Source organism: Etheostoma spectabile, unplaced genomic scaffold (genome assembly GCF_008692095.1).
Source record: "Etheostoma spectabile isolate EspeVRDwgs_2016 unplaced genomic scaffold, UIUC_Espe_1.0 scaffold00018867, whole genome shotgun sequence".
Lineage (NCBI taxonomy): Eukaryota > Metazoa > Chordata > Actinopteri > Perciformes > Percidae > Etheostoma > Etheostoma spectabile.
Window position 1 is genome coordinate 34,280 of NW_022604531.1, and position 25,870 is coordinate 60,149.

General features: G+C 38.8%; 5 non-coding genes across 5 annotated transcripts; all 5 read left to right on the forward strand.

The window, feature by feature from the left end:
• Nucleotides 1-2,685: 2,685 nt before the first annotated feature.
• On the forward strand, nt 2,686-2,756 carry trnac-gca (transfer RNA cysteine (anticodon GCA)). The gene has a single exon. It is a non-coding gene; the product is annotated as a tRNA-Cys (tRNA).
• Nucleotides 2,757-4,642: 1,886 nt separating this feature from the next.
• Nucleotides 4,643-4,725, forward strand: trnal-uaa (transfer RNA leucine (anticodon UAA)). Its single transcript has one exon. It is a non-coding gene; the product is annotated as a tRNA-Leu (tRNA).
• A 1,336-nt stretch (nt 4,726-6,061) lies between these two features.
• LOC116683006 (U5 spliceosomal RNA) lies at nt 6,062-6,172 on the forward strand. The gene has a single exon (XR_004330505.1). It is a non-coding gene; the product is annotated as a U5 spliceosomal RNA (small nuclear RNA).
• A 247-nt stretch (nt 6,173-6,419) lies between these two features.
• Nucleotides 6,420-6,603, forward strand: LOC116683005 (U2 spliceosomal RNA). The gene has a single exon (XR_004330504.1). It is a non-coding gene; the product is annotated as a U2 spliceosomal RNA (small nuclear RNA).
• Nucleotides 6,604-24,946: 18,343 nt separating this feature from the next.
• Nucleotides 24,947-25,018, forward strand: trnae-uuc (transfer RNA glutamic acid (anticodon UUC)). Its single transcript has one exon. It is a non-coding gene; the product is annotated as a tRNA-Glu (tRNA).
• The last annotated feature ends 852 nt before the right edge of the window (nt 25,019-25,870 follow it).

Sequence of the window (25,870 nt, forward strand, 5' to 3'; positions counted from 1 at the left end):
GTTAGCACTCTCAACTCTGAATCCAGCGATCTGAGTTCAAATCTCAGTGGAACCTGTTTTTAAGTTTTATATCTGCATTAGCTTAAGTGTATTGTCTTGTTTGTGTTGTAGTATGGAACCATTTTCCTGTCTTTTATGTTTTATGAAACTTATTTCCCTGGAAGAAGAGTTACTGTAGCTCAATGGGATTGTTCCTGGTTAAATAAAGGTTAAATAAAAATAAAATTAATCTGTAATATATCCAAACATTCCTCTCTTCATTACCGACATACTGGAAGTCGGCCATGTTTAATTGGATGCTCTCCAGTTATTGTTGTTTGGTAGATTAACATTATATTTTCTTACTTTGGGGACTTTTCATTTCATATTCTTTGTCTGATATTTTCTATTCCCTGTTTGTATTTTCTGTGACTGCATGTGGTTTTAAATCTGTTGGAGTTTCTTCAGACTAAAGCAAAGACACTGATGATGTCCTCCAAAGAAACATAAAGGACAGCAACCTGTTTCCAGAGGACACTAAGAATGACGGAGCAGCAGGAACAGAGCAGCTCAATACAAAAGCTGATTTATTCATCTGACTCGTAGAATAACGCCAATGATTGACTTGTTTTAAATGTCTGGAATGTGGAACAGCTCCATGCTGACTACCTGAAATAAAACAGGCCACATGCTGATTATTGGGGACTTGACTTGATGGATTTATTCTTCCTGTTGTGTCTCTGTTTAAACTCCTATTTAAAGGTAAAGTCAGGGTCCACTAAAGGTTGTGTTGTTGTTGCTGACAGACTCAGATCATTATTCTAGTGTGTGACAACATTATGGGATGGATCCCTGCAGAGATAGACCTGTTAGTTAAAGAGGAACATCCTTTTAGTTTAGATCCTTTAGTTTCCAACCAGACCAATCGGTGATTGTAGGAACAGTGGAAAGATGAACCAAGACGGCTTTTCATATATATATTTTCTTTTTCTTTTGACTATAGTTGTGTTTGTTATTAACAGAAATCAACCTGTCGAACAAGACTTCTTTTTCATGTTCAGGAGAAGGCCGTTTCCAGCCGACTATGAATTGATTCATGAAATCCCTGTTATTATATCTAGTCATCCCCATATGGTCTAGTGCAGGGTCGGCAACCTTTACCACTCAAAGAGCCATTTGGACCAGTTTCACACAGTAAAGAAAACACTGGGAGCCACAAACCCTTTTAAAATTTAAAATGAAATAACACTGTATATAACAATTTGTGCTATGTATAAACAAACTAACTGTGTTACATTTATGAAATCAATGAACGACTGCAGAGAAAATGAATAACATTTCTGCATGCAACAAATCATTTTTAACTCCGAAAAAAAACAAAAACGTTGGGTTAACGGTTTGGTAAAATAGGGCTAGCACTGTCAACTTGGCTAAAATGGCAAAAAGGTCCTCAGGTAAAGGACACACAGGTTCAGGTGTTCAGGTGTGCTGTCAGTCTACGAGAACCCAGCCACTCTGTTGTTCCGGCTCGTCCATAACAAACGGAACTGACGGGGAATTAACCTTTCGCCATTAATTTGCTCAGAATCTGAATGACAACATTCATGACTTCTGTGCATTCCGGAGGAAATGTTTGAGCACACAGGTCTTCTTGTGCAGGATGCAGTGAAAAGTCAGCAACTTCCTGTCCAGCAACTTCTACAGCAAAGCCACAAAGCCGTTGTGCGCGCCTGTTCTACTCGGTGCTCCGTCTGTACCACTGACACCGGGGGGTTTTCCTCTTGCTCTTAAACAATCAAGACAGCCTCACAGACCCCCCCCCCAGTTTTGGCCTTTAAGTGGTATCAACGGATCATTTTTACTTGTGGCCCAGTTGGTTACATACTGGCAAAACAGCGCAATTTGTTCATATCACCTTAGTCTTTAGATTCATCACAGGCAGTTGAGGAGGCCACAGGCCACAGCTGAAATTATGTCTTTAATTTGCTGTACAAACTAAAATAAAATACATTTTAATTAAATATTCTTAAGTATTTTTAAAAGCTGAGCCGCATCAGAGGGATCAAAGAGCCCATGCGGCTCCGGAACGCAGGTTGCCAACACCCTGACTTAACTGTACTAAAATGGCCCCCACAGTCACCAAATCTCAGCCCATTAGAGCATCTTTGGGATGTGGTGAACGGGAGCTTCGTGCCCGGATGTGCATCCCAAAAATCTCCATTAACTGCAAGATGCTATCCTATCAATAATGGCCAACATTTCTAAAGAATGCTTTCAGCACCTTGTTGAATCATAAAGTTTATAGTAAGGGCATAGAATTGAATATTCCCAGAAATGCTTGTTACTACCTAGCTCTGGGGAGTCACTCCCCGGAGTCCTCATGTTCTTTTTCCCCAGCATGTTCCCTTGGATCAGAGAGGCTCCGAAATCAGGGTAGTAGCTGGCGCCATGGTCCCGCTACACGTTTTGCGATGCCATGTTCATCTGCTACACTCTGTGGTGCCCTGCTACGTCCTGCTACGTCCTGCTGTGCCTTGTGATGCCGCACAGTGCCCTGCTATGCCATGAACTACTACAAAGAACTGCTACAAACTATATTTTTCTAAACCCAACAGGCCCGTCAGACTCCACCTACCACAAAGGTACCACATGGTGGAGGCCCGCCATGTTTTTGATGCACCATAGTCTTATTCCACATAAAGGTGTGGGGGTATAGCTCAGTGGTAGAGCATTTGACTGCAGATCAAGAGGTCCCAGTTCAAATCTGGGTGCCCCCTGCAAGAATGTTTCTACCCTATCATATATATGATAGTTCTTGTTGTTGTTGATGATACTTTAAAAAGCATGCATGTAACTAATGTTGCTTCTTTCCAGAACCCTTGTGCTTTCTCCCTTGTCAGGTTTCCTTGGATTGTGGTGGCACCTAGTAGTGGATGCAGCTGCTGCCATGGTCCTGGATACGCCCTGTACTATTACTGCTACTATTTCTTTCTCTACCTTTACTGCTGCCATAATTACCACCGTCATCTTTTCAATCCATTCTCTCTCTCTCTCCTCTCTCTCCCTCTCCTCTCTCTCTCACACCTCCCCAACTGGTTGTGTCAATGACTTCCCACCATGAGCCAGTTTAGTGTGAGGTTTCTGCCTGTTAAAAAGACATTTTTCCGTACAGTGAGGAAATAAGTATTTGAACACCCTGCTATTTTGCAAGTTCTCCCACTTCTCAAATAAATAGCTGATTTAATAGCTGCTACCAGCTGGTCTAAAGCTAATATAGTTAGCCCAAAGAAACAAGCAGAAAGCTGCTACCAGCCAGGCTAAAGCTGATATAGTTAGCCCAAAGAAACAAGCAGAAAGCTGCTACCAGCCAGGCTAAAGCTAATACAGTTAGCTCAAAGAAACAAGCAGAAAGCTGCTACCAGCCAGGCAGGTCCTGCACTTGATATGGCGTTGCTGCACACGCCAGATTGCTCCATGCGCACCTGGTCCTGCAGTGGCAACCCCATGAGGTCCTTCCGGTTTGCCACTCCTAGCTCCTGCAGCCGCCGCTCAATGAGGCTGATGGTGGCCTCCTTTGGTCTGGCCACTCCCCAAACTTTGTCTGCAGCTTGCTGGGCCCCTCACTGACGCAGAAGCCACAGTCCACATACAGCAGCAGTGTGGGTGCAATGGTGACTGATGATAGAAGCTGACGTGCGTTGTCTTGTTCTTGCATGTCAATTGATTCTGACTTGAATTCAAATATTTGGCATCCAAGAAAATTTGGAACTGATGATGTATCAGTCCTTTTTTTGGGGTTTCTTGGTCACAGCAACAAGCTTGATCATTGACATATAGTTGCACGCCACGTATCACAAAACTGTTGGGGGGGGCCTTATGTATTGCTTGTATTACATCAAGTGACCTGCATACCAATGGCCGCAAAGATTAATTTTTGCCGAACTGTACTTGCTAATAGAGGTAAGGAAAAAAAGAGTGATGAAAAGAGGAATAGGGAGAGGAGTGCCGGATGTTATTTTTTTAGGAAGCAGATTTACAGCTATACACTTTGCAAATCCGTGTTTCACCCTGGCTGCCATCTAAAGATGCCATTTGAACCTCCAGAAACTTGCTGGTAAGAAAGCACATGCAGATCCCCCCCCCCGTGGCTGTGATCAGGATGCTGCAGTATCTAAGTAGTATATGTTTTATGATTATACTTTTGTTTTTGAATGGTACATGAACATATTTTAAAGAGTAGTTTTATTGCTGTGAATTTTGACAAACTGTTTTGATCACTTGAGGTATTTCCGTGTAGTCTTTCTTCTTTGACAGTTACCTGCAATCTAAACTGTATATCCTATTGTCTCTAGACAATAGTTGGCAGTTGGAGGAGTATGGCTCTTTTACCAGTGAATATGCAAAAGAAGTTGTTCGCAAGTTCAGCCCAGGTAGATGTTCAGCCCTATTCCACACAGACCTAAACCTATTCACTAATGCTGGTTACAATATTCTAATAATCAACGATGCCAGAGAAAAATGACAAAGAGTAATACATTTTTTTACTGGCATTTTTTAATAAAGTATTGGCTTTTGTCTTGCAAAAGTTTATTTCCAATAACATAACAAGCTACTGTTAGTTACGGTCCCTGTGCATCTCACAATGCGTTAGTAGTTGCATGCAGGTAGTGTGGCCGAGTGGTCTAAGGCGCTGGATTTAAGGCTCCAGTCTCTCTGGAGGCGTGGGTTCAAATCCCACCACTGCCATCTGCAAATACTACATTGCTGGAAGTACCAATGTGATGACTTGTAGTTCAGATGAGGGCATCCTTATGACATAGCTGGTAAAATACAAAAGTCATTAGAGGAAACTGGTAGACTCCTTGCTGACTCTGCTGTTAAAATCTGTACTCTGCCCTGGCTATAATGACCACCCATCGTAGGTGTTTAATGTAAATACTCATTCATTGCCAAAATTGACGGGCGCGTGTCGGCCGTCACGGTACGCTACCTATACCATCCAAAGACTGAGACTGCAGGATTTGTTATATATCCGCATATGTTTAACGTGTCATATGTTTCTTTAATTTTCACAATGTTTAAAAATCATCAGTTAACCTAGCCATTCTCCATTTCCCCACAGTAATCTCGTAGCTTTCTTGTGCAGACATTTTAACATCTAAAACTACGGTGATTTACATGCTACTGCTGCATTCATCAATCTGTCATTCTGTTTAAAACTATACCATACTTCACAAACATTACTCGTCACAATAACCACGCAACACTCACATCTCCGTTAACTATTGGTCTGTTATTTAGTTGTTATATGTGCTTAAACATTGGGGTGATTGCATTATACATTCAAGTCAAAAGGTAAAAGCATTAATTTTCAGCATAAATGAGACATTTGGTCATGCATAAGTTTGTTGTCATAAGTATATAGTTTGTTGTTTGTTGTTTGTTACATTAGAATGTTTGCAATACTTCTGTTTCATAATATAAGATTCTGTTACATTTTGTTATAATCCACTCTACACATGTGTCAGAAGTTGAATCGATGATGTTCTTCTTCATGGCCCACCTACCTTTTGCTTTGCAGTCCTGAACTGAGGGTCATAAACTTTAAGTCACATTCCAATTGAAAGATAACGAATAGGCACACACACACACCACACACAACACACACACACACACCACTGTGGCCAAGAGACCCCACCCTTTGTGAATAAGACCAGGGGCCAGAGCAGAGAGTCGACAGATTTGGGGTTGAGCCGTGTTAGGTTGACTCTGTATTTGTCTCTAGGATATCCTATGTAATAAAATGGATTCACACATCCACATCTGAGATTTTGACTACTAATTGAATGAACCCTGAGAATGGAGCAGGATTTAGCTCCAACACAAGATAAAGCCATACAAAAGTGTAGCAAGATTTGCACTTTTGATTGGCAGAAAAACAGCAAGGACAAAATATTGGCCCTGTGACAGTGTGGAATAGGTGAGGCCTTGGATTTGGAAAGCGGCACACCAAGTGAGAATTACCGCGAGGGGGGGACTGGGAAGACTGGCGTTTTCGGCTGCTCTCGAGAGTGGGCTGTACTTACTCTGGTTCTCTCATAACGCACAAGTCTTTCGCCTTTTACTAAAGACTTCCGTGGAGAGGAACGCCTATGAGTTGAAATTATTTTTGTGGCTTTGCAGTTGGCTAAGCCTTTTGTACATGTGAAAAACAAATATGCTCTCCAAAAGGAAACTCAGATTCTTAAACGTAGCCAAAATGTGACAGCATGGGAATATTGCACGTTGGCAGGAGCTTGACCAATTGGGAAAACCAAAATTGCCGTCTTTAACTAAAACTTTTTGTGCTTCCCCATGAAGCGCTTGGACGGGGTGCTAAGCAGCAGCTGTTATGTCCATTTAAAATTACTGGACCGTGACAACTGAGAACCGTCCGGGATGTCGCATCTGACAGCATAGAGGTGGTGGTCATCTGTTTATCAGGTTAAGATAGGATATGTCCTCTATCAGGGAAAACATATTAAATGGATTTTTAGCAATGGGAGTTGAAAAAAGGGGCTTGCTCCGTTCACTCCACGCATCGAAACGCGGTATTGCAGCATCGCTGGGAACGGTGCACCATCTTCTGTCTTGGGGAAAAACAATTAACGATGCACGTTGAGCTGCCCGTTGCAAAACTGTCAATGGACCTGAAGAGCAATTGATATGAGTGATCAAAAATTGTTATATTTATTGCTGATTTGAAAACTATTTACATGACAGCATCGAGCTTCAGATCAATGGTGTGTCATGGTAACAAAACAAACTATATACAGAACATTTTGCAACAATTAATACAACACATGCGGTTGCAATTATGAAGTAAAATGTAATGAAAAAGAGTTTCATACTCAATATAACTTTCTTTTTTTAACTTTTTATTTTTTTATGATCAGTGTGATTTTTTTTTTTGGTTCTTTTTTTTTCCACACCAGGTATAGTGTGTGTGTGTGTGTGTGTGTGAGTGTGTGTGGTGTGTGTAAGTAAGGGAGAGACACAGAGAGAGAGGGGGCAGCTGACAGTAAACAAAAAAAATCTCCGATGGCAGAGACGCAACTGGAGTCGCATTTAAAACAAGCAGCATGTCTGAAACCCACGTTCACCAGAAATCTACTGGTTACTATGTAAGGACTACAAACCCCACGTTCACCAGAAATCTACTGTTACTATGTAAGGACTACAAACCCCACGTTCACCAGAAAATCTACTGGTTACTATGTAAGGACTACAAACCCCACGTTCACAGAAATCTACTGGTTACTATGTAAGGACTACAAACCCCACGTTCACCAGAAATCTACTGGTTACTATGTAAGGACTACAAAACCACGTTCACCAGAAATCTACTGGTTACTATATAAGGACTACAAACCCACGTTCACCAGAAATCTACTGGTACTATGTAAGGCTACAAACCCCACGTTCACCAGAAATCTACTGGTTACTATGTAAGGACTACAACGAAGTTAAAAACAAACCTGAAGCTGAAGAAACCCTAAACGTTAACGGAACAGATCCGCAGACCGAATTGACTGACGGAGCAGGGAGAGTGACGAGAGAGGAGAGCGAGTGTGAGTGCGCATTCTCCATGTTTGTGTGTGTGTGTGATCCGAGCGGGTTTGTAGGCGGGGGGGGGGGGGCGCTGTGATTATCACAGAACACTGCGCGGCAGTTGAGGAGTTTTATTCAATCTGAGCACGGATATTGACTCATATTACTCAGATAATACTTGTACTCGGCAAAAGTGCTTTATCCGTACCGGATACTCGTTTCAGCCCGGTACTCGGATCACCCCTAGTGTATATGCAGTAATATAAAAGAAAGTTGATGTCATAATGAATTGTGATGATGACATAATGAATAGTGATAATGACATAATGAATGGTGATGATGAATCTAAAAGAAAGTTGATGTGTATATGCAGTAATGTAAAAGAAAGTTGATGTGTATATGCATTAATCTAAAAGAAATTTGATTTGTATATGCATTTATTAAAAAGAAAGTTGATATCATAATGAATTGTAATGATGACATAATGAATAGTGATGATAAATCAAAAAGAAGTTGATGTGTATATGCTTAATAAAAAAGTTGATGTGTTATGCATTATCTAAAAGAAAGTTGATGTGTATATGCATTAATCTAAAAGAAAGTTGATGGGTATATGCATTTATTAAAAAGAAAGTCTATGCCATAATGAATTGTGATGATAAATCAAAAAGAAAGTTGATGTATATATGGTGGAACGTACATATACTGGCATATAATACGTACATATAATGGCATGATAAATAAAACAGGGGGTCTCCCGAGACAGGTCAGGTGACTGAGAACTACTATATCTACTATAAACTACTATTCAAATTTGATTTACTATATTATCATTTTGAGACAGGTCCTTCGGAACATCTGTTGGATCAGTCTGGATGGCTGAGTGTCCAAGGCGTTCAGGTTGCAGTCTCCACTGGAGGCGTGGGTTCAAATCCAACTAGTGTTTTCATCTGGAACTAATGTCGGAGACATGAGATTGGGAATAAAGAACTTAAATGTTCTTTATATTTAAGAGAAAATGAATGTGCGCAAGAAACGTTATCTCAAGTAAAGCGTTTTGTGAGCATCTTTATTGTCAACACATGTAAAGTTACCATGTGTTTGTACACAGTAGACATATTACTGCTGCATTCAGTGTCTGTGGCAAGTCCTTCAAAAACCTGTTCTTAACTTGCTATTCCCCACATCCTCTGAACGCTTAGCTAACTAAATGACTTAAGTTGACAAGTACGGAGTTTTGTGAGCATCTTTATTGGAGAACATGTTGTCCAGGAACTAGGGCCATTGCTGCCCAGTGGTACAGAGCCGGTGCTGTGCAGAGGGTCGGAGCTCTCAGTGCTGTACAGCAAGCCGGAGCCTTTGTGCTGTGCAGCGGGCTGGAGTTCTTGTTACTGTGCAGTCCAGCCATCCAGGGTCTTAACTGACGTCCAACTATCCAGAGTCTTAGCTGAGTCCAGCCATCCAGAGTCTGCATCCAGTGCTTTGTTGGTGGTCCGTCTAATTCCTGATAATGTTCTTTGTTGCTGGCCGCAGCATCTCAGTCCCTAAAGGGCTATAGGAATGACTTAGAAAACATTAAACATTTCTTTATGGAGGAAATCCTGGACTTTAGAGGTCAGTAAAACTACCCCAACAAGTAGCACTTACTGCATAAACAACTCAAGTCAGTGCTTATTGTTAGTTATTGGGTAGTTCTTGTGCCAGATGAATGCATTTTACTAGTGTTGGGAAGAATTGTGAATTAGCCTGTCTCTGCATTTGTTCAGAGATATGTCTGATGATGAACTCACTACCAAGACAACCCCAAAGAGTAGCACTTATGAACACAACAATCATCAGTGTCTTCATTTGAGGTGATCTGAATGTGATTACAATGACATCTATCTTCAGTTAGTATTTAGCATTATCATGTTCAACTGCCCCAACAAGTAGCACTTACTGAATTCAACAGTCAAGTCAATGCTAAAGTTAGCGTAATAAGAATGACTTACCAAAACAATCATTTACCCAGAGACACAATCTAGAATGAATTATAACAGATTTTAGTTTTGTCCAACTAGTAATACAACGTAAAATAGCTGTTACTGTTAAGTCTTTAGATAAAATAGTGGGAATCAGTTGTCAGAAAAACAACCCCATAGATTAGCACTAACTAAAATCAATCCAATGCCAATGCTTGAGTTAGACCAACGTCAAAGTCTTACAGTAAGCACCTCTTTGCTCATGATCTTCTCCAAGTCCCGATGTTTCTTCTGGCATCTTCTGTGTTGTGGAAGTGGTCCTTACACAGATGTGCCATCTTAAATACTAAATGCAGCCATTTCACAAGGGGTGATCGAGTATCCGGCTGAAACGAGTATCCGGTACGGATAAAGCACTTTTGCCGAGTACAAGTATTATCCGAGTAATATGAGTCAATATCCGTGCTCGGATTGAATAAAGCTCCTCAACTGGCCGTGCAGCGTCTGTGATATGATAATCCCCCCCCCCCCACGCCTACAAACCGCTCGGATCAATCACACCACACAGAACATGGAGAAATGCGCTCTCTCTCGCTCTCTCTCGCTCTCTCCGCTCCGTCAGTCAATCAGACGGCTGCTGGTTAAAGTAGTAAGTAAGTAAGTAAGATGTATTTATATAGCACCTTTCAAGATAAAAATCACAAAGTGCTTCACAGTAAATGAGTACAATATATGCAAAGACACTTAAAAACAATGGAAAACATAACACAAACCATAAAAACACCCACGTCTAACTAAAGCTGTTTGAACAGCAGCGTTTGTACTGTGACTCCCGTGCGTCTCTGCCATCGGAGATTTTTATTTTTTTTTACTGTCAGCTGCCCCCCGCCCTCTCTCTCTGTGTGTGCTCTCTCTACTCACACACACCAACACACACCCCACACAAAACATACCTTGTGTGGAAATAAAAAAATAAAAAAATAAAAAAAGAACCAAAAACCAAAAAAATCACACTGATCATCAAAAAATAAAAAATTAAAAACTTCATAATTGCAACCGCATGTGTTGTATTCATTGTTGCAAAACGTTCTGTATATAGTTTGTTTGTTACCATGACAACACCATTGATCTGAAGCTCGATGCTGTCATGTAAATAGTTTTCTAATCAGCAATAAATATAAACATTTTTGATCAACTCATATCAATTGCATGCTTAAATAACATACCGGTTAAAGCCCCGCACATTTCAAGAGAACCTGACCCACTTCCTGGTTAAATCTGACCACTTCCGGTTTAGGCCCCGCCCAGTCCGAGTATGGATCCGGATACAGATCATTCATGTGGTAAACAGATACAGATACAGATAATGCTGTACTCGCTCATCCCTAATTTCCACTCAACCCCACCTTCTTTTTGATCAAGTTTCAGTGGTCTTTTCTATTGTAAGTAATGAATGGCTTCATGAATAGACAACCATCATCCCAATGTATGCCATTAACAGTCTATGAGTGGTCAATTAGAGTCCAATAACTTTCTTTGGGGCAACTCCTTTTTCCTCCAGATAGAGCTCATTCAGCATTAGGAAGTACCAGTTAGTGCTAAATATCTATTCCAAAACTCCCATTCTTTTATTTATTTAGCCAGCGGTGAACAACAGCTGAAAGAATTCCTAAGAATATTTAAATTATTATATGATAAAAATTGTCCAACGAAAATATATAGCAGAAAACAAAAACTAAATGATAGACCGTGGATTTCCAAGGGATTACAAAACGCCTGTAAAAAGAAAAATACACTTTATAGAGAATTTATAAAACACAGAACCATAGAGACAGAAAATAAATATAAGAAATATAAGAATAAGTTAACTAATATTATGAGATCTTGTAAAAAAGAATACTATACAAAACTATTAGATATAATAAAAACATTATAAAGGTATGTGGAACATTTTAAATAATATTATTAAAAATAATAATAGACAGTCTACTTATACTTATCCCCATTACTTCATCGATAATGATAAAAATATTAACATGGAGGATGTGGTTAATAACTTCAATAATTTTTTGCAAATGTGGGACCAAACTTAGCTGAACAAATCCGGTTCCACAGTCTTTAGAAAGTACATATAAGAGATAATAGAAAGAAATCCAGTTCAATATTTCTGACAGCAGTAGATGAAAAGAAATAATTGATATTGTTAAAGAATGCAAAAACAAACCATCCATGGATCACGATGGAATAGATATAAAAATTATACAAAAGTAATAGAGGGGATCGCCAAACCCAACGAACATCTGCAATTTATCATTTTTAACCGGTAAATTTCCAACAAAAATGAAAATAGCAAAAGTCATTCCTCTATACAAAACTGGAAATAAACACCACTTCACAAACTACAGGCCTGTCTCTTACTGTCACAATTTTCAAAAATTTTAGAAAAATTATTTAACAACAGATTAGAGAAATTTATTGATAAAATAAACTACTCACTGACAGCCAATATGGATTCAGAAAGAATAGATCAACCTCACTAGCACTAACAGAACTCATTGAAGAAATCACAAACTCCACAGATAAAAAGAAATATGCAGTTGGGTTTTCATTGATCAAAAAAAAGCATTTGATACAATAAATCACGAAATATAATCAGTAAACTGGAACGAATCGGGATCAGGGGGGTAGCTCTAGACTGGATAAGTAGTTATCTGAGAGACAGAAAACAATTTGTGAAGATGGGAGATTATTGTCTGAATGTCTGGGCGTTGCTTGTGGTGTCCCCAGGGTCAGTGTTGGGACCAAAGTTATTTCTATTATATATCAATGATATTTGTAAAGTATCTAGTATTGAATTTTGTATTATTTGCAGATGATACAAACATATTTGGATCAGGGGACAACTTACAGCAACTCTTGGAGTTAATCACTTTAGAATTCAAGAAAATTAAACAATGGTTGACATAAACAGGTTATCAATAAATTTGAGTAAAACTAAATTCATGGTATTTGGAAACTGTAAGTCAAAGCATCAGGCAGAGATACAGATAGAGGGGGTTAGCATAGAAAGAGTATATGAAAATAAATTCCTGGGAGTGATCATAGATGACAAGATTGCTGGAAGCCTCACATAAAAACACATCAAAACCAAACTGTCCAGAAGTATTTCAGTCCTAGCAAGAGCTAAGCACATTCTGGAACCCAAATCACTTCACATCCTATACTGCTCACTACTGTTACCTTATTTAATTACTGTGTAGAGGTTTGGGAAACACTTATCAACACTCACTACAGCCACTAGTCATTATGCAAAAAAGAGCAATAAGAATCATTCACAACGCCGGATTCGGGATCATACTAATTCATTATTCTAATGTCTAAATTGCTAAAATATCATGATTAATTAAATATCAAACTGCAGTATTCATGTTCAAAGCAAGAAATAGCCTATTGCCTGGGAATATTCAAAAGATGTTCACTGAAAGGGAGGGAGGGTACGATTTAGGGGAAGAGGAAATTTTAAGATTAATAGATGTAGAACATCAAGGAAAGATTATGTTTATCAATGCGCGGAGTAAATTGTGGAACAAACTAAATAAGAACCTAAAGCAATGCCCAAACATATTCCTTTTCAAAAAAATGTACAAAGAAATTAGTTTTAGAAAGTATAAGAAGCACTGTAGAAAGTTTTGTTTGTGTTTTTTGTTTGTTTTTATTTATATATATATATGAGGGTAGGTGTGTGTGTGGTATATGTATGTATGTATGTGGTGTATATATGTATATATATGTGTGGTATGTATATGTGTATATATATATATATATATATGATGTGTGTGTGGTATGTGTATATGTATGTGGCTATGTATGTAAATGTATGTATCTGTAATTGTGTGTATTGTACATGTGTGTGTGGTATGTATTTGTGTAGGTATGTGTATATATATATAATATATCATATATAGCACATAATTATAAATATTGTAAAGCATGCAAGAATTAAAGGGGTAGGAGTACATAAGTTTTACTTTTTACTCCTTTTCGCACATGTAATAGAGTTAAAGAAGGATACTTTGTTTGTTATGTTTCTCTAATTTTTTTGTTTATTATTTATTTTATTATTATTTTTTATTGTATACACTTTCTCTTGCATGTTCGAAATAAAATATATCAATCAATCAATCAATCAAATGTACTTGCTCTGCATTTGTTAGTGTCTGATGATGAACTCACAACCAAGACAAAGAGAAGCACTTATGAACCCATTAATCATCAGTGTCTCCATTTGAGATGATCTGAATGTGATAACAATGGCATCCATCTTCATTTACAGTCTGTAGCATTGTCATGTTCAACTGCCCCAACAAGTAGCACTTACTGAATTCAACAGTCAAGTCAATGCTAAAGTTAGGGTAATAGGAATGACTTAGAAAACATTTCAGCATTGTTCAACCATCATCCAATGTATGCATTAACAGTCTATGAGTGGTCAATTAGAGTCAATAACTTTCTTGGGGGCCAACTCCTTTTCTCCAGATAGAGCTCATTCAGCATTAGAAAGTACCAGTTAGTGCGGAATATCTATTCCAAAATCACATTCTTTTATTTATTAGCTAGCGGTGGACAACAGCTGAAATGTACTTGCTCTGAATGTAGTGTCTTATGGTGAACTCACTACCAAGACAACCCACAAAGAGAAGCATTTATGAACCAAATAATCATCAGTGTCTCCATTGAGATGATCTGAATTGATTACAATGACATCCATCTTCATTTACAGTCTGTAGCATTGTCATGTTCAACTACCCCAACAAGTAGCACTTACTGAATTCAACAGTCAAGTCAATGCTAAGGTTAGAGTAATAAGAATGACTTACCAAAACAATCATTTACCCAGAGACACAATCTAGAATGACTTATAAACGATTTTAGCATTGTCCAACTAGTAATACAACGTAAAATAGCTGTTACTGTTAAGTCTTTAGATAAAATACTGGGAATCAGTTGTCAGAAACAATCCATATATTAGCACTAACTAAAATCAATCCAATGCCAATGCTTGAGTTAGACCAACGTCAAAGTCTTACAGTAAGCAACCTTCTTTGCTCGTGATCTTCTCCAAAGTCCCAATGTTTCTTCTGGCATCTTCTGTGTTGTGATCTAGAAGCCGTGGAAGTGGTTCCTTACACAGATTTGCCATCTTAAATACTTAATCCAGCCATTTCCACTCAACTCCACCTTCTTTTTGATCAAGTTTCAGTGGTCTTGTCTATTGTAAGTAAGGAATGGCTTCATGAATAGACAACCATCATCCCAATGTATGCCATTAACAGTCTATGAGTGGTCAATTAGAGTCCAATAACTTTCTTTGGGGCAACTCCTTTTTCCTCCAGATAGAGCTCATTCAGCATAGAAAGTACCAGTTAGTGCTAAGTATCTATTCCAAAACTCCCATTCTTTTATTTATTTAGCCAGAGGTGGACAACAGCTGAAATGTACATGCTCTGCATTTGTTAGTGTCTGATGATGAACTCACTACCCAGACAACCCCAAAGTGAAGCACTTATGAACCCATTAATCATCAGTGTCTCCATTTGAGATGATCTGAATGTGATAACAATGACATCCATCTTCAGTTAGTCTGTAGCATTGTCATTTTCAACTGCCCCAACAAGTAGCACTTACTGAATTCAACAGTCAAGTCAATGCTAAAGTTAGAGTAATAGGAATGACTTAGAAAAAATGTCAGCATTGTTTAACCAGTAACCAAGGAGAATATCCCTTTTAAACATTTCTTTATGGAGGAAATCCTGGACTTCAGAGGTCAGCAAAACTACCCCAACAAGTAGCACTTACTGCATACACAACTCAAGTCAGTGCTTATTGATTGGGTAGTTCTGGTGCCAGATGAATGCATTTTACTAGTGTTGGAAAGAATTGTGAATTAGCCTGTCTCTGCATTTGTTCAGAGATATGTCTGATGATAAACTCACTACAAAGACAACCCCAAAGAGAAGCACTTATGAACACAATAATCATCAGCGTCTCCATTTGAGGTGATCTGAATGTGATTACAATGACATCCATCTTCATTTACAGTCTGAAGCATTGTCATGTTCAACTGCCCCAACAAGTAGCACTTACTGAATTCAACAGTCAAGTCAATGCTAAAGTTAGAGTAATAAGAATGACTTACCAAAACAAGCATTTATCCAGAGACACAATCTAGAATGAATTATAACACATTTTAGCATTGTCCAACTAGCAATACAACGTAAAATAGCTGTTACTGTTAAGTCTTTAGAAAAATACTGGGAATCAGTTGGCAGAAAAACAACCCCATAGATTAGCACTAACTAAAATCAATCCAATGCCAAAACTCGAGTTAGACCAAAGTCAAAGTCTTACAGTAAGCAACCTTTGTTGCTCATGATCTTCTCCATAGTCCCGATGTTTCTTCTGGCATCTTCTGTGTAGTGATATAGAAGCAGTGGAAGTGGTTCCTTACACAGATTTGCCATCTTAAATACTGAATGCAGTCATTTCCACTCAACTCCACCTTCTTTTTGATCAAGTTTCAGTGGTGTTGTCTATTGTAAGGAAGGATTGGCTTCATGAATAGACAACCATCATCCCAATGTATGCCATTACCAGTCTATGAGTGGTCCAATAACTTTCTTTGGGGCAACTCCTTTTTCCTCCAGATAGAGCTCATTCAGCATTAGAAAGTACCACTTAGTGCTGAATATCTATTCCAAAACCCCCATTCTTTTATTTATTTAGCTAGCGGTGGGACAACTGGTGAAATGTACTTGTTCTGCATGTGTTAGTGTCTGGTGATGAACTCACTACCAAGACAACCCCAAAGAGAAGCACTTATGAACCCATTAATCATCAGTGTCTCCATTTGAGATGATCTGAAAGTGATGACAATGACATCCATCTTCATTTACACTCTGTAGCATTGTCATGTTCAACTGCCCCAACAAGTAGCACTTACTGACTTCAACAGTCAAGTCAATACTAAAGTTAGGGTAATAGTAATAACATTTTAGCATTGTTCAACCAGTAACCAGGAAGAATATCCTTTTACAACTTTCTTCTTGGAGGCAATCCTAGAATTCAGAGGTCAGCAAAACTACCCCAACAAGTAGCACTTATTGCATACATGACTCAAGTCAGTGCTTGTGTTTGGGTAGTTTTGCTGTCAGATGATTTCATTTTACTAGTGTTGGGAAGAATTGTGAAATAGACTATCTCTGCATTTGTTCAGTGATATGTCTGATGATGAACTCACTACCAAGACAACCCCAAAGAGAAGCACTTATGAACACAACAATCATCAGTGTCTCCATTTGAGGTGATCTGAATGTAATTACAATGACATCCATCTTCAGTTAGTCTGTAGCATTGTCATGTTCAACTGCCCCAACAAGTAGCACTTACTGAATTCAACAGTCAAGTCAATACTAAAGTTAGGGTAATAGTAATAACATTTTAGCATTGTTCAACCAGTTACCAGGAAGAATATCCTTTTACAATTTTCTTCTTGGAGGAAATCCTGGACTACAGAGGTCAGCAAAACTACCCCAACAAGTAGCACTTACTGCATACATAACTCAAGTCAGTGCTTGGGTTTGGGTAGTTCTGGTGCCAGATGAATGCATTTTACTAGTGTTGGGAAGAAATGTGAAATAGCCTGTCTCTGCATTTGTTCAGTGATATGTCTGATGATGAACTCACTACCAAGACAACCCCAAAGAGAAGCACTTATGAACACAATAATCATCAGTGTCTCCATTTGAGGTGATCTGAATGTGATTACAATGACATCCATCTTCATTTACAGTCTGTAGCATTGTCATGTTCAACTGCCCCAACAAGTAGCACTTACTGAATTCAACAGTCAAGTCAATGCTAAAGTTAGGGTAATAGGAATGACTTAGAAAACATTTCAGCATTGTTCAACCAGTAACCAAGGAGAATATCCCTTTTAAACATTTCTTTATGGAGGAAATCCTGGACTTTAGAGGTCAGAAAAACTACCCCAACAAGTAGCACTTACTGCATACACAACTCAAGTCAGTGCTTGGGTTTGGGTAGTTCTGGTGCCAGATGAATGCATTTTACTTGTGTTGGGAAGAACTGTGAATTAGCCTGACTCTGCATTTGTTCAGAGATATGTCTGATGATGAACTCACTACCAAGACAACCCCAAAGAGAAGCACTTATGAACACAATAATCATCAGTGTCTCCATTTGAGGTGATCTGAATGTGATTACAATGACATCCATCTAAAATTAGTATTTAGCATTGTCATGTTCAACTGCCCCAACAAGTAGCACTTACTGAATTCAACAGTCAAGTCAATGCTAAAGGTAGAGTAATAAGAATGACTTACCAAAACAATCATTTACCCAGAGACACAATCTAGAATGAATTAAATCACATTTTAGCATTGTCCAACTAGTAATACAACGTAAAATAGCTGTTACTGTTAAGTCTTTCGATAAAATACTGGGAATCAGTTGTCAGAAAAACAACCCCATAGATTAGCACTAACTAAAATCAATCCAATGCCAATGCTTGAGTTAGACCAACGTCAAAGTCTTACAATAAGCAACCTTCTTTGCCCATGATCTTCTCCATAGTCCCAATGTTTCTTCTGGCATCTTCTGTGTTGTGGAAGTGGTTCCTTACACAGATGTGCCATCTTAAATACTGAATGCAGCCATTTCCACTCAACCACACCTTCTTTTTGATCAAGTTTCAGTGGTCTTGTCTATTGTAAGTAAGGAATGGCTTCATGAATAGACAACCATCATCCCAACGTATGCCATTAACAGTCTATGAGTGGTCAATTAGAGTCCAATAACTTTCTTTGGGGCAACTCCTTTTTCCTCCAGATAGAGCTCGTTCAGCATTTGAAAGTACCAGTTAGTGCTGAATATCTATTCCAAAACTCCCACTCTTTTATTTATTTAGCTAGCGGTGGGACAACTGGTGAAATGTAGTTGTTCTGCATGTGTTAGTGTCTGATGATGAACTCACTACCAATACAACCCCAAAGAGAAGCACTTATGAACCCATTAATCATCAGTGTCTCCATTTGAGATGATCTGAATGTGATTACAATGACACCCATCTTCATTTACAGTCTGTAGCATTGTCATGTTCAACTGCCCCAACAAGTAGCACTTACTGAATTCAACAGTCAAGTCAATACTAAAGTTAGGGTAATAGTAATAACATTTTAACATTGTTCAACCATTAACCAGGAAGAATATCCTTTTAAACATTTCTTCATGGAGGAAATCCTGGACTTCAGAGGTCAGCAAAACTACCCCAACAAGTAGCACTTACTGCATACATGACTCAAGTCAGTGCTTGTGTTTGGGTAGTTTTGCTGTCAGATGATTTCAGTTTACTAGTGTTGGGAAGAATTGTGAAATAGACTGTCTCTGCATTTGTTCAGTGATATGTCTGATGATGAACTCACAACCAAGACAACCCCAAAGAGAAGCACTTATGAACACAACAATCATCAGTGTCTCCATTTTAGATGATCTGAATATGATTACAATGACATCCATCTTCAGTTAGTCTGTAGCATTGTCATGTCCAACTGCCCCAACAAGTAGCACTTACTGAATTCAACAGTCAAGTCAATGCTAAAGTTAGAGTAATAGGAATGACTTAGAAAACATTTCAGCATTGTTCAGCCAGTAAACAAGGAGAATATCCCTTTTAAACATTTATTTATGGAGGAAATCCTGGACTTTAGAGGCCAGCAAAACTACCCCAACAAGTAGTACTTACTGCATACATAACTCAAGTCAGTGCTTGTGTTTGGGTAGTTCTGGTGCCAGATGAATGCATGTTACGAGTGTTGGGAAGTATTGTGAAATAGCCTGTCTCTGCATTTGTTCAGATATATGACAGGTGATGAACTCACTACCAAGACAACCCCAAAGAGAAGCACTTATGAACCCATTAATCATCAGTGTCTCCATTTGAGATGATCTGAATGTGATAACAATGACATCCATCTTCAGTTAGATTTTTAGCATTGCCATGTTCAACTACCCCAACAAGTAGCACTTACTGAATTCAACAGTTAAGTCAATGCTGAAGTTAGAGTAATAAGAATGACTTACCAAAACAAGCATTTATCAAGAGACACAATCTAGAATGAATTATAACACATTTTAGCTTTGTCCAACTAGTATTACAACGTAAAATAGCTGTTACTGTTAAGTCTTTAGATAAAATACTGGGAATCAGTTGTCAGAAAAAACCCATAGATTAGCACTAACTAAAATCAATCCAATGCCAATGCTTGAGTTAGACCAACGTCAAAGTCTTACAGTAAGCAACCTTCTTTGCTCGTGATCTTCTCCGTAGTACCAATGTTTCTTCTGGCATCTTCTGTGCTGTGGAAGTGGTTCCTTACACAGATGTGCCATCTTAAATACTGAATCCAGCCATTTCCACTCAACTCCACCTTCTTTTTGATCAAGTTTCAGTGGTCATGTCTATTGTAAGTAAGGAAAGGCTTCATGAATAGACAACCATCATCCCAATGTATGCCATTAACAGTCTATGAGTGGTCAATTAGAGTCCAATAACTTTCTTTGGGGCAACTCTTTTTTCCTCCGGACAGAGCTCATTCAGTAATAGAAAGTACCAGTTAGTGCTAAATATCTATTCCAAAACTCCCACTCTTTTATTTATTCAGCCAGGGGTGGACAACTGCTGAAATGTACTTGCTCTGCATGTGTTAGTGTCTGATGATGACCTCACAACCAAGACAACCCCAAAGAGAAGCACTTATGAACCCAATAATCATCACTGTCTCCATTTGAGATGATCTGAATGTGATTACAATGACATCCATCTTCAGTTAGTCTGTAGCATTGCCATGTTCAACTGCCCCAACAAGTAGCACTTACTGAATTCAACAGTCAAGTCAATGCTAAAGTTAGGGTAATGGGAATGACTTAGAAAACATTTCAGCATTGTTCAACCAGTAACCAAGGAGAATATCCCTTTTAAACATTTATTATGGAGGAAATCCTGGACTTTAGAGGTTATTAAAACTACCCCAACAAGTAGCACTTACTGAATACATAACTCAAGTCAGTGCTTGTGTTTGGGTACTTTTGCTGCTAGATGAATGCATTGCAGCAGAAGCAGGGCAATCAAAGCTATTGTAGAACTGGTTGAGTTGGTTGAGTTGGACCCGGAGCAGTGGACCAACCAGGTCCCCAGAGGACCAGCAGCAGGCCCAGTCTCTGGTACCAGCCATGTTCAGGTCAGTGTTCAGGACACAACAACCAGTCTAAACTAAGAAGCTGTTTCACAAGACCTAGATAGTGGATTAAGCTGGGCTTTTCCAGGGTTTCTGGATGTATAAACAAGGCTAACAGCTAGCCTACTCCTGACCAGGCTAACAGCCAGGCTAACAGCTAGCCTGCTCCTGACCAGGCTAACAGCCAGGCTAACAGCTAGCCTGCTCCTGACCAGGCTAACAGCCAGGATTTATAAATCCTGCAGTCTTTGTTCACTCAGCAGTGCTTTTACCTTCTTATTGTTATAATTAGCCTGCATTAATATACAACAGGAACCTTCTGCTGTTCAGTTAAGTACTGATATTATTTTAACATTGTGATCATTATTTAAATAATTATCCATGTGACAGTCATCTGTGCTGTTACGTTGCCTCTATGATTACTAACAAACTGCTGGTCATATTGTTGTTAGAAGTCTGGTGAGTATAGTATGACAGTTGCTGAGATCATTAGAAAAGGCTGATACAGTGCTAAATGAGTCAGTGATAAAGGATAATATATAACGTCCTCTGCAGTTTTAAAAACAGGTAGTTAGTCCTACACTTAGACTAGGCAACACAGGCTCTGATTTCTTAATTTAATGATCATAAATGCATTTTGTGTTGAGATATTTCTTTTGTTGTAGACATGATTATAGATTATCAGCAGTTAAAGTTATTTTTGGCAACAATGCAAAAAAAGCTGTGTGCAGTAAATTGAGGAAGTGGTTTAATAGGAGGCCACTGATGCATAAAAGGTTATGCTTGCTAGAAGTCTCCCCCCCCCCTCCCTGTGAGGTTATGGTAAAGGTTTGAGGGAGAGAAGAGGGCGTGGTGCCATACAGGATGTTAAAGTTAAAGTGTACCATGATGATTGTGTGGTAATGTGTGAGAGGTTTAATGGCAGGAAATAGTCAAGTAGGGATGTGTGTTGTTGGAATTTAAAATGTTATATGTGTTTAAACACTGTGAGTGAGTTGCAATATAGATTATACATTTAAGCCAAAAGGCAAAAGCATTTTTTCAATATAAAAGAAGACATGTTGGTCATGCATTAAGTTGTTTTGCAATACTCCTTATCTCTAAGATAAGGTGGTCTGGTACATTCCATTATAATCCAGCCTCTCCTAAATGTGTCGGAAGTAATTGATTGTTAGGGACGCATCTTGAGTCTGGTTTCAGTCCCTCTTTAAAAGCTCACTGATCTTTTGCTTTGCAAGTCCTGAACTGAGGGTCAAAAACTTTCAGTCTCATTCCAACTGAAAAGATAACGAATAAGCACACAAACACATCACATCACTGTGACCTGGAGACCCCACCCTTTGTGGATAAATCTAAGGGTGTAAGAGCCAAAGAGCCAGACAAATTTGGGGGAGAGCTGGGATAGTTTGACTCTGTATTTGTCTCTAGAATATTCTACGTAATAAAAAGGATTCACACATCAACATCTGAGATTCTGACTACTAATTGACTACACCCTGAGACCGGAGCAAGGTTTAGCTCCAACAGTGTTTAGGTGCTTGGTCAAAAGGGTCATGAGGGAGGGGTTTTTGTCACCCCCCATTCACAGAATGAGCAGACTTCTGCCATCCTGGGGTGAGGGGAGAGGACACTTCAATGGTTTTTATACATATTATTACATTACGCTATTATATTTTGCGTTTTTTTAAACTGATGAATACACTATTACAGTCATGTCTACAGTGGACATTTAGTTGATCAATTTCCTTATTTTTGTAGTTTCTAGATTTCAGAATCCAAGAGACAGACAGAGTTAGAGGGAGGTATGTAGGCTATGCTTCATATTCTAGCATTGTAGATAAGTGTTTTTATTTTATCTTAATAATAATTTCCTGAGTAACATTATCTTCTGCTAACTTTTAAAGTGCTCCTATTATATTTGTAGACTGCTTACGCATTCAGGTGGTCCACCATCATCTGCCACACTTTCTTGTTTCATTACAGCATTGCAGTTGTTTTATTGAAGTTTGCCTGAAAGAGTTAGAATATTTCAGGACATGAAGAGTGCATTTGGTTTCATTAAAACATGTCAGTAATATTTTCCTTCATTTTGTCATAAATTATTGAGTTAAGAGTTAAAATTGTGAGTAAGAGAAAATCCAGGGTTTAAAGAAGGTTGTTCACTAACTCTCTCTGTTTGTCTGTTGCTATAGAAACGGAGAGGAGAGGGACCCAAATGTCACCACTGTCAACACTGTGAGAAATCCTTCACAACATCTGGATATTTAAAGATTCATCAGAGAGTTCACACTGGAGAGAATCTACACAGCTGTGATCAATGTGGATCAGTTTTCACACTACGGAGTTACCTAAAAACACATCAACGCATTCACACTGGAGAGAAGCCGTACAACTGTGATCAATGTGGGGCAGCTTTCACAGTGCAGAATAAACTAAAAATACATCAGCGCATTCACACTGGAGAGAAAGCCATACAGCTGTGATCAATGTGGGAAAAGATTTTTGTGAGTGGAACCTTGAAAGCCACCGGCGTGTTCACACTGGAGAGAAGCCGTACTGGTGTGATCAGTGTGGAAAAGTTTTCTCGCAGTAGTAGCCTAAACCCACCAGCTCATTCACTCTGCCTCGTTGTGCAACAGTTTCAGAGCCAAGCTGTTTCCTCCTCCTCATGCCCTGATAGCTGTGTTCTTATATTCTGATCTTCTCTCCTCATTGAAGGCTGACCAGCAGTAACGCCATTTAAGACTAGGAAATATAACGTGTTTGCATTAAACACTACAATGGAAACACATTCTTCTGCTTTGATTTAGCTGACTAGTTGCTAATAGGGTATTGCTGCCCTCTACTGTTTGTTACCGACATTCTCATAAATTATTAGTTTTTATTATAAGCCACAACTGAAAAAGTACACCATCCTAGTGAGAGTAATAAATATAGATTATAAAGTGAACAGTCAGCCTAATTAAATGTTCATTTAAAGCTTGGATCCCAAACTTACATACAGTGCCCTCGCGTCAACCTAGCAGTGTTCCAGACTCCACTAATCCACACCTGCTAAAGCGCCTCACATGGATGTCCCTTCATCATCTTTATCCAGCTCCCGACACATTCCACATTGTCCACATTCTTGGCTGTAGTGAATGTGAGCGTTCTTCCTCGCGGGTCTCTTCAAGGGTGGCCGGATAAATAAGAAAGTTTGAGACACCTTTAGCATGTCATTTACACTGTTTACTTCCTGTCGCTGCTGGATGGTGAAAGAACTGTAGCCAGGCTTAAAGTGCAGCATTGCGTTGGAGATCTGAATCGGGCCGTCCTGCTGCCCCCTGAAGGATTGCTTGGCGGCCCTGGTATCTCAGACACCTTCAAATCAGCGTATGTGTCATTGTACTCGTAGAATAACGCCAATGATTGACTCGTTTTAAATGTCTGGGAATGTGGAACAGCTCCATGCTGACTACCTGAAATAAAACAAGGCCACATGCTGATTATTGGGGACTTGATTTGATGGATTTATTCTTCCTGTTGTGTCTCTATTTAAACTCCTAATTTTAAAGGTAAAGTCAGCATCCACTACAGGTTGTGTTGTTGCTGCTGACAGACTCAGATCATTATTTTAAGTGTGTGACAACATTATGGGATGGATCCATACAGAGATAGACCTTTTAGTTAAAGAGGAACATCCTTTTAGTTTAGATCCTTTAATTTCCAACCAGACCAGAGTGGTGATTGTAGGAACAGTGGAAAGATGAACCAAGATGGCTTGTCATATTTTGTTTTTTTCTATTGACTATAGTTGTGTTTGTTATTAACAGAAATCAACCTGTCAACATTTCTATTTGTCATAAAGTTCCAACGTTAAGTTTTTTACCGCCAGTTCAAAATGGAGCCGAACACGGAGGAGGATTCCTCCCTAACGGCCGCTCTGCTCTGCTCCGTGCCCCCGCTGTCCGGTAATAGTTAAAGCAGATAAAAACCTAAAGAACACTCAAAAGCTTCAAGATAAAACTTTCTTAAGAAGCTTCTTCATTTACGTTGAAGAGAAGGCCTGTTTCCAGCCAGACTATGAATTGATTCATTAAATCCCTGTTATTAATGTGGACTCAGTCCCATATGGTCTAGTGGTTAGGATTCCTAGTTTTCACCCAGGTGGCCCGGGTTCAACTCCCGGTATGGGAATTGGTATTTAGCTGGTTAAGGTCTGCAGAAAGATCTATATGATCTCTGACATTGGTCCTGTATTGAATCAGAGCTGTAGTTATGTACATTCCCAACACGGTTAGACTTTGCTGTAATTTCTACAGTTACTTACCGTAAAATACGATAACTTTCTTTTCTGGTTCACTACTGTAATATGCATTGCATTATGGGTAGTAACATTTAATTTACATTTATTTACTGTATTTACTGTAAAACAACAGCAGTAGTGCTACTGTAGGTGAATAAAATTGTTTGTTCATGTTATAGAAGCATAGAATGAAATGGAAAAATAAAATATCTCTAAAAAATTAAACTATTTATATTATAGAATATTTTTACATTTTCTTTATTATGCTTTTAGCAGTGGAGTAATTTAAAAATGTGAAATGCTTTTCAGCAGTGTAAATAACTTATTGAGAGTTGAGAGACAAACAACCTGTAGTTTTCTAATGTTAAACTAGATAAACTGAAGTTATTGCTCTGGGGCCCAAGCACCTCCGTGAAGCATTATCCAAAGAGATAGTTACTCTGGATGGCACCACCCTGGCCTCCAGCACCACTGTGAGGAATCGTTTCACCTACGTAAAAATGCAAAATAAATTTGTTTTAAATATTAATGCATTCTTTTCACTTTTATGGGTGTTACGACAGGTATCAGCATTGCAGTTACCATTTTAACTTGACATGCCATTAACTTACTTTTCAGCCGCTAGATACATTTCACTCAAGACACTTGCAGCAACAGATACCTGGCCAACCATTGACAAAACTGGAAATAGACTTGATGCTAATACAAAGCATAGCAATTAGCAGAAGATGGTTTTGATCCAT